Here is a 12,828-nt window from a genome sequence, read left to right as displayed (position 1 = left end):
TTTCCTTAGACCGAAATCCGGCTCTAACTCCTTAACCGAGGACTCGATTCGCGCCCTGTCTTCTCCCACAAGTTTCTCATGCCTAGGCAGTTGTGTGTGCCATGTTTTGTGCTAATCCGACCCCGTTTGGTGATTTTGGGGCATCAACACCTCGAATTCAAGTTTCCTAAGGAACTAGTTTGCCTAGAGTGAAATCCAGCTCTAACTTCCAAACTGGGAACCCGATTGAAGTCTCGTCTTCTCCTACAAGTCTCTCGTGCCTAGGCGGTCGTGTGTGCCAATTTTTTGCTAAACCGACGTCGTTTGGTGATTTTGGAGTATCAGCACCTCGAATTCAAGTTTCTTAAGGAACTAGTTTGCCTAGAGTGAAATTTGGCTCTAACTCCCACATCGGGAACCCAATTGGAGTCCCGTCTTCTCTCACAAGTCTCTTGTGCCTAGGCGGTCCTGTGTGCCATGTTTCCTACTAATCCGACCCCGTTTGGTGATTTTGGGGCGTCAACGTCTTGAATTCAAGTTTCTTAAGGAACTAGTTTACCTAGAGTGAAATCCGGCTCTAACTTCCAAACCGAGAACCCGATTAAAGTCTCGTCTTCTCCCACAAGTCTCTCGTGCCTAGACGGTCATGTGTGCCATGTTTCGTGCTAAACCAATGTCGTTTGGTGATTTTGGGGCGTCAACACCTCGAATTCAAATTTCCTAATGAACCAGTTTACCTAGAGTGAAATCCGGTTCTAACTCCCAAACCGGGAACCCGATTGGAGTCCTGTCTTCTCCCACAAGTCTCTCATGCCTAGGCGGTCGTGTGTGCCAAGTTTCGTGCTAAACTGACCCCATTTGGTGATTTTGGGGCAACAACACCTCGAATTCAAATTTCTTAATGAACTAGTTTGCCTAGACTGAAATTCGGCTCTAACTCCCAAACTAGGAACTCGATTGGAGTCTCGTCTTCTCCCACAAGTCTTTCGTGCCTAGGCAGTCGTGTGTGCCAACTTTCGTCCCTCACCTCTATCCTTTTGGGTTGTGTACAATTAATTTATGGTTATTGTTAGCTTAGAATACAAAGATACATTATATACCTAATCTTCTGATGGTGATGTATATGGATTCTCATCTCCCACAAATTCCCTAAATGCCCAGTGGCCACTCTGTGATGACCGAGAATAAAAAAAAATAAAAAAATTAATACATATATATATATATATATCTTTAGTGGTTAATAATGAAGGCACTAGTGTATGGGGCTGTCAACTATATTGATAATATGAGGAATGATGCTTCTTGATTCAAAAAGGGAAGCACACAATGATAAAAGAAAAGCGGAGGTGCTGGAGTGGGGTTCAAAAAAGGTGTAAGGAATATTTTTTAAGAGAGAAAGAGAGAGAGAATGGATTATCTTAATCTTAACGAATTTCAAAAGAAGCTCTCCACCCACTTCAGTCCATGGCAACGCTCCTTTCAATTCTGGCTTCGAGCTACTGATATCTACACTGGTTACAAGGTGTTTCAGCTTCGATTGAGTTTCGAGAAAGATGTGCGGAAACAAGAGGCTATGTGGGAAAGACAACATGAGTTGGCTGTTGACGAGCTAATTCACATGTGCTCTGACCTTGGTGGCTTTTTTTCAAGGTTGCCTAAGTCATTGGGAAGCCTGACTTGGCCCTAGCTGCATGGGTTAGAAGGCTCATTACGCTATGTAATCAAGCTCCTGCAACCCTGCTTGATGCCATCCAAGCTGTGCTTGAAAATGAGTTGGGTCAATGTGTTGATGAATTGTTCGAAAGATTTGATGCTGATCCTATTGGTTCTGCTTCAATTGCACAGATGCATCGAGCAAGATTAAAAGGTGATAAAACTGATGTTGTAGTCAAGGTGCAACATCCTGGCATTCAGGATTTGATGATGACAGATATCAAATTTGATCTCCACTCTATAGCTAAGGAAATGGACAAACATATTGGGTTTGAATTTGACTTCAAGACTGAGATTGCAAAATCTCAACATTACGAATTACCTACCTCGTTCTTCAAACTTGTTCTTGGAAAGCATCTCAAATACAGCTGTGGTCTCTTCATTGATGCATTAAAGACCTTAGAGGATGCTGAGAAAGTAATTGTAACAACCCTCATCTTGACTTAGTCATACTTGCATACATTTATGGATGATCTTGTTTCAATATGTGCATTTGCAAATCTTGTCTTGTTTTGCTTGAATGATTGCTTGCGTGCTTTGTTCTTGACTGGTGTGTTGCCGAGGTCATCTTAAGCCTAGACACCTTCGAGACCTTTATCATTTAGAACTATCTTGGAACCCCTTTGGTTGACCTCCACCTTCACCTTGGCATATTGGCCGAGATGTCACCATCTAGGCCGAGGTGCGCGTCGCCTAGGCCGAGATGTGCATCATCTGGGCCGAGATGTTAATATCTAGGCGTTCTGGATCCTTGATCCTTGCATGAGTGATTTTGTTCCTAGAATGGTATGACCTAGACCGAGGTGTGGCACATATAGGCCAAGGTGTGGCACAGCTTAGTCAAGTGTTGTCCTTCCAAGCCGATGTCATTGTTACCCTGCTTGCCGAAGCTTTGCCCTTAGCTGAGATCATCACTTGCCGGAGTACTCTTGTTGTTTAGCTTGTTGAGTACACTTTGTCTTGGTCTTGTCTTGTCAAGTCAGTCACCTTTTCGAGTAGAGCCAATCAGCCGATGCCACGTGTCCCGACAGAGGGATTAAGTCAGTGATTGTCATGAGGAGCATATCTTTTTGTATCAATCTTGCCTTTTAGAGAGAGAAACTCTAGGAAGAAGAATGGAAGTTTGAGCTAGAGAGAGAGAACTTCCAAGCTTGATCGTTGGAGCTTGAGCCGTTAGATTCGAGATTTGAGGTTAGAATCTTAACCTATCCTTGTTTTTCTTATTGATCATATAGCTGCATTGCACGATCAAACCTGTTCTACACGCCATTCATCGATTTAAAGTTGGTTTTAGAAAGAGAAAACGGTTTTCATGTGTTTTTGAAGAAAAGCCTCGTTTGATCCGAAAGTTTTCATTAAGGCTCATGCTTTTGTGTTTGTTTTGATAAGATCCTTGAGTGTGGGTACCCAGGTCCATGTTTTTGAAATTATAGCATGAAATCTCAGCTTTTCTAATAGCAAGTTTTGATCTTTGCGTTCATCTTCTTCATACTCATGTTCTTCATGTTTATCAAGAGGGAAACCCAGATTTTCCTGACTTTGCTTTTGAATGTGGCCATCGAGGCTACACCTCGGCAAGGAGGTGTGGGACCTCGGCCTAGACCTGGTAGTTGCCTAGCGTGTTTTTCTAAAGATAAGAAAACTGTGTTTCGTTTTGATTGACTTAGTTTTTGAAGAATGCCGAGGTCATTTGCATGTACGCTAGACTTGTTTCGAGTAGTGCATTCAATAGACTTGCCATGTCTTTGTAGGACTTGGACTTGCCTTGACCCCGATGTTTGAAGAACTAGGTGAGTGGTATTTTTAATAAAGCTATGTTATACGTTCTAATAAAGACTTTGCTTTGCTTTGTTTTGAAAGTGTTTGTTAAGCATGAATAATTGTCCCTGTTTTGTATATCAAGTATGATCTTGTCTTGATGACCTTCTCGGAAAGTCCTTGTGCTGGAGGACTCTAAACTTTCGCAGCACATCCCGTTTGAAAGTCCCATGTGCTGGAGAACTCTAAACTTTCGTAGCACATCTTGTTTTGAAAGTCCCTTGTGCTAGAGGACTCTAAACTTTCACAGCACATCTTGTTTTAAAAGTCCCTTGTGCTGGAGGACTCTAAACTTTCGCAGCACATCTTGTTTTGAAAGTCCCTTGTGCTGGGGGACTCTAAACTTTCGCAGCACCCTCGATTTGTACTCTAGTGTTAAAGGGCTACGGGCCTTTGTAACATAGGTCCCTCGTGCTGGAGGACTCTAAACTTTCGCAGCACATCTTGTCTTGAAAGTCCCTTGTGCTAGAGGACTTTAACCTTTTGTAGCACCCTTGTTTGAGATGCCTCTCTTGCTTCGTCTTGTTTTGCGATGGACGGTTTACCGCATGGATACGTTTGCCGAAATGTTATTATTTGTAATATGTGATGCTAGTAAGTGTCCCTTGAAGCTTTGAAGATCTGTTAGATGGACGAGGTCCATTCCTTGTTATATATAAAGTTTTGTCTTGTATTGTTTTGAAAGGACTTTGGCTATTATTCATGCAAACCCCTTTATTATTTATACCATTCACTGAGTATCCAAGCTCACCCTCTCCATATATGTAGGTAATGAGCAAGAAGGTGGTGACGCCTAGATATGATTCTGGAGCTTATTTTGGATTTTGATTATGTCGGCTTAACCTGTAATAACGTCGGCAGTCTTGAAAATTATGCTTCTCGATTTGTAATACTTGTATGTTGCATACGTCGGCTTGAGAAGCCTTTTGATCAAGATATGTGTTTTGTATACATGTTATGTCGGCAGTGAGGATGTCGGCAATTCTGAAGATTTTGCTTCTAGCTGTATTTCATGTATTTTGTTCATGTCGGCTTGTGAAGCCCTTTTGTTAATATGTAAGATGTAATTTGTACTTTGCTTCGTTCGAAATTGAGTTGTAACCCATCTGCAGATGATTGCTATCTCATTTGACTTATGCACAGCTCTTATGGACTAATCTGTTTGTATAAATCACTTCCGTACTTGTTAGCCCCATATAATTGTACTCTGATTGTGTGTGAAATTTGTAAGTTGGCCTTCGGTAATCCCGGATTACTGGCCATCATGGCACAAAACTACTAGGGGCGGTTTGGGGTCGTGATAGAATGGTATCAGAGCACAAGTTCCTTAGTATACGTTGTTCACACACTTTGAGTCCTAAAGAGCATAGGATTTCCCCTTAGAAGGAAGTTAGAATTGCATCATATTGCTTGCTATGTGAACAAGGTGTACATTGTCTCAGCATGCTTAACTGTTACTTGCCTTCGTGATTATTTGCTCATTTTGTTTTAAAGCCACATTTTTGCATACTCATAGCATCATGAGGAGAGGTAGACCTCCAGTTGGTCGAGATCAGTCGGAGGACAGAATAGATAGGCTGGAAAGGCTAGTTGAAGGTTTGGCCCACGAGTTAAGGCAGACAAGACAGCAGTACGCTAGTGCTACATCGACTCAGGCGGAGCAGACAAACGGCCGGAATGCAGTTCCACCTCACCCCCTCCAGTACCGCAAGTGCCCCCACAGCCAGCTTTATATGGGGACGGCACGATAGCTTTGATTAGAGAGTTTAAGAAAATGAAACCGCCGAGATTCCAAGGGGGTATAGAACCGATGAAAACCGAAGCCTGGGTTTTGAAAATGGAAAAGCTGTTCGAGATCTTTCCCAGCACCGACACCCAGAAGGTGACATTAGCAGCTTTTACACTAGATGACGACGCCCGCAGGTGGTGGATGATGGTTCGAGAAAGCAATCCAGACTTAACCTGGACCCAATTTTTAGAATTGTTCTACACCAAGCATTTTCCTTTAAGTGTTCGGAATCGCAAGGCTACCGAGTTTCAGACTTTGACGCAAGACAATAGAACAGTAGCCGAATATGACCGTGCCTTTACCGAGTTGGCAAGGTACGCACCCCACATGGTCAACGATGAATATATGATGGCTAGGAAGTTCGAAAGTGGGCTCTGTGGACCGATACAAGACCGGGTTAACATGCTCAACATGCCGACTTATGCCGGAGTGTTGGACAAAGCTATTCTGGCCGAAGCTAACTTGAACAGATACCAGGGTTCGAGAGAGAGCCAGAGGAAGAGGCAGAGTTATGACAATCGCCGAGCACAGTTTGGTACCAAGAAGAAAGCGAACGTCGGCAGTTCAAGCAACCCAAGACAGGAGAGTGGTACTAAGCCGACATGTTCCAGTTGTGGGAAGCCACATTTCGGGATCTGTCATTGGGCGTCTGGAGCTTGTTACGAATGTGGTGAAGTAGGTCATTTTGTGAGGGACTGTCCAAAAATGAAGGCTGGGAAAAGTAAGAAAGATGAGAATACTTTGGGCTCCGTGCAGAAAGGTAACGCTGGGAAAGGACCGATGAGACAAGGCAGAGTTTTTGCACTGGTACCAGGGGACACTCAAAATGCTGAGACAGTGGTATCAGGTATGCTTTCAATTTGCTCTCAAAGCGCATATGTATTGATTGATTCGGGTTCTACGCATTCATTCATTTCTACTAAGTTTGCCGATGAGATTAATAGGAAACTAGAACCCCTTGATTATGTATTATCTATATCTACTCCATCTGGGAGATCTATGAATGTTGCATCCATCTATCGAGCATGTGTTGTTGTGATTGGGAATGTTGAACTGTTAGCTGACTTAATGCCATTGGACATAACTCATTTTGATGTTATTTTGGGGATGGATTGGTTAGTGGCAAATCACGCGTCCATAAATTGTGTTTCAAAGAGTGTCACGTTAAAACCCCCAAACCTAGCCGAGGTCACGTTTAAGGGAAAAGGGTAGTATCCCCACCTTACTTAATTTCAACCATGAAAGCCTATAGATTGATCCAAAAAGGGTGTCAAGGTTATCTGTGTAGCATACTAAATAATTTCAATGGAAGTGTTGAGTTAGCCGACGTCCCAGTGGTCAATGAATTCCCCGACGTCTTCCCAAACGATTTGCCTGGTCACTTAGTCGATAGAGAGGTAGAGTTTATTGTTGACATCATATCAGGAACCCAGCCCATCTCTAAAACACCCTATAGGATGGCCCCCGCCGAGCTTAAGGAATTGAAACTTCAACTACAAGAGTTGCTAGATAAGGGTTTTATTAGGCCGAGCACTTCACCTTGGGGAGCACCCATCTTGTATGTTAAGAAGAAGGATGGAACACTTCGTCTTTGTATTGACTATCGGGAGCTGAATAAGGTAACCATTAAGAATAAGTACCCGTTACCAAGGATAGATGATTTGTTTGATCGGTTGCAAGGAGCACGAGTCTTTTCCAAAATTGACCTTAGGTCGGGATACCATCAGCTTAAAGTCAAAGCCGAGGATGTTGAGAAGACTGCCTTTCGGACGAGGTATGGCCACTACGAGTTTTTAGTAATGCCTTTTGGAGTGACCAATGCCCCTGCAGCATTTATGGATTTGATAAACAGAGTCTTTAAACCATATCTAGATGAGTTCGTGGTCGTCTTCATCGATGATATATTGATCTACTCTAAGAGCAAAGCTGAACACGAGGACCATTTGAGACTTACCTTACAGACGTTAAGGGATCGGAAATTGTATGCTAAATTTAACAAGTGTGAGTTTTGGCTTACCACTATTTCATTCCTGGGTCATGTAATTGATGAAGAGGGTATTTCGGTCGATCCTAGTAAAATTGAAGCCGTTGTGAATTGGCCGAGGCCGGTTAATGTGTCCGAGGTTCGTAGCTTTCTGGGATTGGCTGGTTATTACAGAAAATTCGTAAAGGATTTCTCAAGGATTGCAATTCCGTTGACACAACTGACTAAGAAGGGAGTGGCTTACGAATGGACTAAGGATAGGGAAGCAGCCTTCCAGGAATTGAAGACGAGGTTAGTCGCAGCACCAATTCTTGTACTACCATCAGGTAATGAAGAGTTCCATGTCTACAGTGATACTTCGCATAAGGGTCTGGGTTGTGTATTAATGCAAAAGGTAGGGTTATAGCATATGCCTCTCGTCAGTTGAAGCCTCATGAAAAGAACTATCCCACCCATGATTTAGAATTAGCAGCCGTGGTATTTGCTTTGAAGATTTGGCGCCACTATTTGTATGGAGCTTCTTGTCAGGTTTTCACAAATCATAAAAGCTTGAAGTACTTGTTCACTCAGAAGGAATTGAATATGAGGCAGAGAAGATGGCTTGAGTTGTTAAAAGATTACGATATGCAGATCCAATATCATCCAAGTAAAGCTAACACCGTGGCCGACGCTTTGAGCAGAAAGATGGTTGGGAATTTGGCATGTCTAACCGCAATCTTAGTGGAGCCGACTATTGTTGAGGAAGTAAAGACAAGACAGATGGAGGATGAATTCTTGAAGAAAGTAGCCGATGAGATTATCACAAAGCCGAGATCAGGGTACACCATAGAGAATCAAGTGCTCAAGTTTGAAGGAAGCTTGTGTGTAGCCGACATCCCAGAGTTGAAGAGAAAAATTTTGCAGGAAGCCCATGGTTCCAAGTTTGCTGTTCACCCCAGGAACATCAAGATGTATCAGGATGTCAAGCAGACGTTTTGGTGGCCAAATATGAAAGGAGAGATAGCCGAGTTCGTGTCCCAGTGTTTGTATTATCAACAAGTGAAAGCAGAACATCAAAGGCCAGCAGGACTTCTTCAACCCTTGCCGATTCCTGAATGGAAATGGGAGCACATCTCCATGGACCTTGTGGTTGGTTTGCCGAAGACACAAAAGGGTATGGATTTGACTTGGGTTATCGTGGATAGACTAACTAAGTCAGCACACTTCTTGCCTGTTAACACCACCTTCAACGCCGATAAACTTGCTTTGTTGTATGTGAATGAGATTGTTAGACTTCATGGAGTGCCAATGTCAATTGTGTCAGACCGAGATCCGAAGTTGGTTTCCAGATTTTGGCAGAGCCTATAAAGAGCTTTCGGAGTCGAGTTAAGGTTTAGCACAGCTTTTCATCCCCAGACTGATGGGCAAATAGAGAGAACGATTCAGACACTTAAAGATATGCTTAGACTATGTGTATTGGACCTTCAAGGAAGTTGGGGAGTACATTTGCCTTTGGTGGAATTTACCTACAACAACAGCTATCAAGCTAGCATTGGCATGGCGCCGTATGAGGCACTGTATGGAAGAAAGTGCAGGTCGCCGATATGTTGGACCGAGGTAGGAGACAAAGCTCTGCTTGGTCCCGAGTTAATTCAAGTAACAACAGAGAAGATTAAGCTCGTTCAGCAAAGATTCAAAACCGCATAGAGTCGACAGAAGAGTTATGCCAACCAAAGAAGAAGAGAGTTAGAATTTGAAGTCGGGGACCATGTGTTCCTAAAGATTTCGCCGATGAAAGGAGTTACAAGATTTGGGAAGAAGGGTAAGTTAGCACCCCGTTAGATCGGGCCTTTTGAAATTCTTGAGAAGATTAACCTCGCTGCCTACAGACTTGCTTTTCCGCCAGGATTGAGCCAAGTCCATAATGTATTTCATGTTTCGATGTTGAGGAAATATATTCGAGATCCGCTACATGTGATCGACTATTTCGGAATTGTAATTAATGAAGATTTAGGCTACGAAGAGAAGCCGATACGGATTATCGATAGGCAGGTGAAGCAGCTGAGAAGCAAATCGATACCAATGGTGAAAGTTGAATGGAAGGAGCATTACAGGGAGGATGCTACATGGGAAATGGAAGAGGAAATGAAATTCCGACATCCAGAATTGATTTTGGAACAAGGTAACTCAAGTTTGGGGACCAAACTTCTTTAAGGGGGGTAGGATGTAACAACCCTCATCTTGACTTAGTCATACTTGCATACATTTATGGATGATCTTGTTTCAATATGTGCATTTGCAAATCTTGTCTTGTTTTGCTTGAATGATTGTTTGCATGCTTTGTTCTTCACTGGTGTGTTCCCGATGTCATCTTAAGCCTAGACACCTTCGAGACCTTTATCATTTAGAACTATCTTGGAACCCCTTTGGTTGACCTTCACCTTCACTGTGGCATATTGGCCGAGATGTCACCATCTAGGCCGAGGTGCGCGTCGCCTAGGCCGAGGTGCGCCTCATCTGGGCCGAGATGTTAATATCTAGGCGTTCTGGATCCTTGATCCTTGCATGAGTGATTTTGTTCCTGGAATGGTATGACCTAGACCAAGGTGTGGCACATCTAGGCCAAGGTGTGGCACAGCTTAGTCAAGTGTTGTCCTTCCAAGCCGATGTCATTGTTACCCTGCTTGCCGAAGCTTTGCCCTTAGCTGAGATCATCACTTGCCGGAGTACTCTTGTTGTTTAGCTTGTTGAGTACACTTTGTCTTGGTCTTGTCTTGTCAAGTCAGTCACCTTTTCGAGTAGAGCCAATCAGCCGATGCCACGTGTCCCGACAGAGGGATTAAGTCAGTGATTGTCGTGAGGAGCATATCTTTTTGTATCAATCTTGCTTTTTAGAGAGAGAAACTCTAGGAAGAAGAAGGGAAGTTTGAGCTAGAGAGAGAGAACTTCCAAGCTTGATCGTTGGAGCTTGAGCCGTTAGATTCGAGATTTGAGGTTAGAATCTTAACCTATCCTTGTTGTTCTTATTGATCATCTAGTAGCATTGCACGATCAAACCTGTTCTACACGCCATTCATCGATTTAAAGTTGGTTTTAGAAAGAGAAAACGGTTTTCATGTGTTTTTGAAGAAAAGCCTCGTTTGATCCGAAAGTTTGCATTAAGGCTCATGCTTTTGTGTTTGTTTTGATAAGATCCTTGAGTGTGGGTACCCAGGTCCATGTTTTTGAAATTATGGCATGAAATCTCAACTTTTGTAATAGCAAGTTTTGATCTTTCCGTTCATCTTCTTCATACTCATGTTCTTCATGTTTATTAAGAGGGAAACCCAGATTTTCCCGACTTCGCTTTTGAATGTGGCCATCGAGGCTACACCTCGGCAAGGAGGTGTGGGACCTCGGCCTAGACCTGGTAGTTGCCCAGCGTGTTTTTCTAAAGATAAGAAAACTGTGTTTCATTTTGATTGACTTAGTTTTTGAAGAATGCCGAGGTCATTTGTATGTACGCTAGATTTGTTTCGAGTAGTGCATTCAATAGACTTGCCATGTGTTTGTAGGACTTCGACTTGCCTTGACCCCGACGTTTGAAGAACTAGGTGAATGGTATTTTTAATAAAGCTATGTTATACGTTCTGATAAAGACTTTGCTTTGCTTTGTTTTGAAAGTGTTTGTTAAGCATGAATAATTGTCCCTGTTTTGTATATCAAGTATGATCTTGTCTTGATGACCTTCTCGGAAAGTCCCTTGTGCTGGAGGACTCTAAACTTTCACAGCACATCCCGTTTTGAAAGTCCCTTGTGCTGGAGGACTCTAAACTTTCGCAGCACATCTTATTTTGAAAGTCCCTTGTGCTGGAGGACTCTAAACTTTCGCAGCACATCTTGTTTTGAAAGTCCCTTGTGCTGGGGGACTCTAAACGTTCGCAGCACCCTCGATTTGTACTCTAGTGTTAAAGGGCTACGGGCCTTTGTAACATAGGTCCCTCGTGCTGGAGGACTCTAAACTTTCGCAGCACATCTTGTCTTGAAAGTCCCTTGTGCTAGAGGACTCTAAACTTTTGTAGCACCCTTGTTTGAGATGCCTCTCTTGCTTCGTCTTGTTTTGCCATGGACGGTTTACCGCGTGGATACGTTTGCCGGAATGTTATTATTTGTAATATGTGATGCTAGTAAGTGTCCCTTGAAACTTTGAAGATCTGTTAGATGGATGAGGTCCATTCCTTGTTATATATAAAGTTTTGTCTTGTATTGTTTTGAAAGGACTTCGGCTATTATTCATGCAAACCTCTTTATTATTTATACCATTCACTGAGTATCCAAGCTCACCCTCTCTATATATATGTAGGTGATGAGCAAGAAGGCGGTGACGCCTAGATATGATTCTGGAGCTTATTTTGGATTTTGATTATGTCGGCTTAACCTGTAATAACGTCGGCAGTCTTAAAAATTATGCTTCTCGATTTGTAATACTTGTATGTTGCATACGTCGGCTTGAGAAGCCTTTTGATCAAGATGTGTGTTTTGTATACATGTTATGTCGGCAGTGAGGATGTCGGCAATTCTGAAGATTTTGCTTCTAGCTGTATTTCATGTATTTTGTTCATGTCGTCTTGTGAAGCCCTTTTGTTAATATGTAAGATGTAATTTGTACTTTGCTTCATTCGAAATTGAGTTGTAACCCATCTACAGATGATTGCTATCTCATTTGACTTATGCACAACTCTTATGGACTAATCTGTTTGTATAAATCGCTTCCGTACTTGTTAGCCCCATATAATTGTACTCTGATTGTGTGTGAAATTTGTAAGTTGGCCTTCGGTAATCCCGGATTACTAGCCATCACGGCACCAAACTACTAGGGGCGGTTTGGGGTCGTGATAGTAATGTTAGAGTTGTACTGTGAGAGGGCATAGATAAAAGATGGCCACTCTATTCTCGATGTTGGATGTGGGTGGGGATCACTTTCTTTGTGCATTGCACAGAAGTATAGTAATTGCAAGGTTATAGGGTTTTGCAACTCAACGACACATAGAACATATATTGAGGAGCAGTCTCAATATTACCATGCATGCTTCATTTCATAGGGATCTTCAGCTTCAAAATTTGGAGGTCATTGTTGCAGATATTGGCATATTTGATATGGATGCATCCTATAGCAGAATATTTTCCATTGAAATGCTTGAGCATATGAAAAACTACAAGGATCTCCTTAAGAAGATATCCAAGTGGATGAAACCAGATAGCCTTCTTTTGTACATCATTTCTGCCATAAAGCATTTGCTCATCACTTTGAGGATGTCAATGAAGATGACTGGATTACTACGACTTCTTCACTGGAGCTATGATCCACCAACATCTATTCGGTTTAATACCATAGTTCTGAAGATCAAAATGAAAAGTTTGGTGAGAGCAACGTGTTGACCGGTGGAGATCGAAACCCAACAAAATCAAAAATTTGAATTTTTGCGTGTTTCCTCGTCAAACTTGAGGTAGGGATAACCTACTCCTGTTTATGAGTTTTAACATAAATGTTGGGCATTTTTATAAATGTAGGGATTTTGGAAAGTTA

The 12,828-nt window shown here is 42.5% G+C and overlaps 1 pseudogene; it reads left to right on the top strand.

The window, feature by feature from the left end:
• The first annotated feature begins 1,387 nt into the window (after positions 1-1,387).
• On the top strand, positions 1,388-12,604 carry LOC114313462 ((S)-coclaurine N-methyltransferase-like; annotated as a pseudogene).
• The last annotated feature ends 224 nt before the right edge of the window (positions 12,605-12,828 follow it).

This window comes from Camellia sinensis, chromosome 11, assembly GCF_055761805.1.
Source record: "Camellia sinensis isolate YWXY chromosome 11, ASM5576180v1, whole genome shotgun sequence".
In the NCBI taxonomy this organism is placed as follows: Eukaryota; Viridiplantae; Streptophyta; class Magnoliopsida; order Ericales; family Theaceae; genus Camellia; species Camellia sinensis.
Note: the sequence above shows the minus strand (reverse complement) of the source record. Positions and strands in the feature narration are given on the sequence as shown.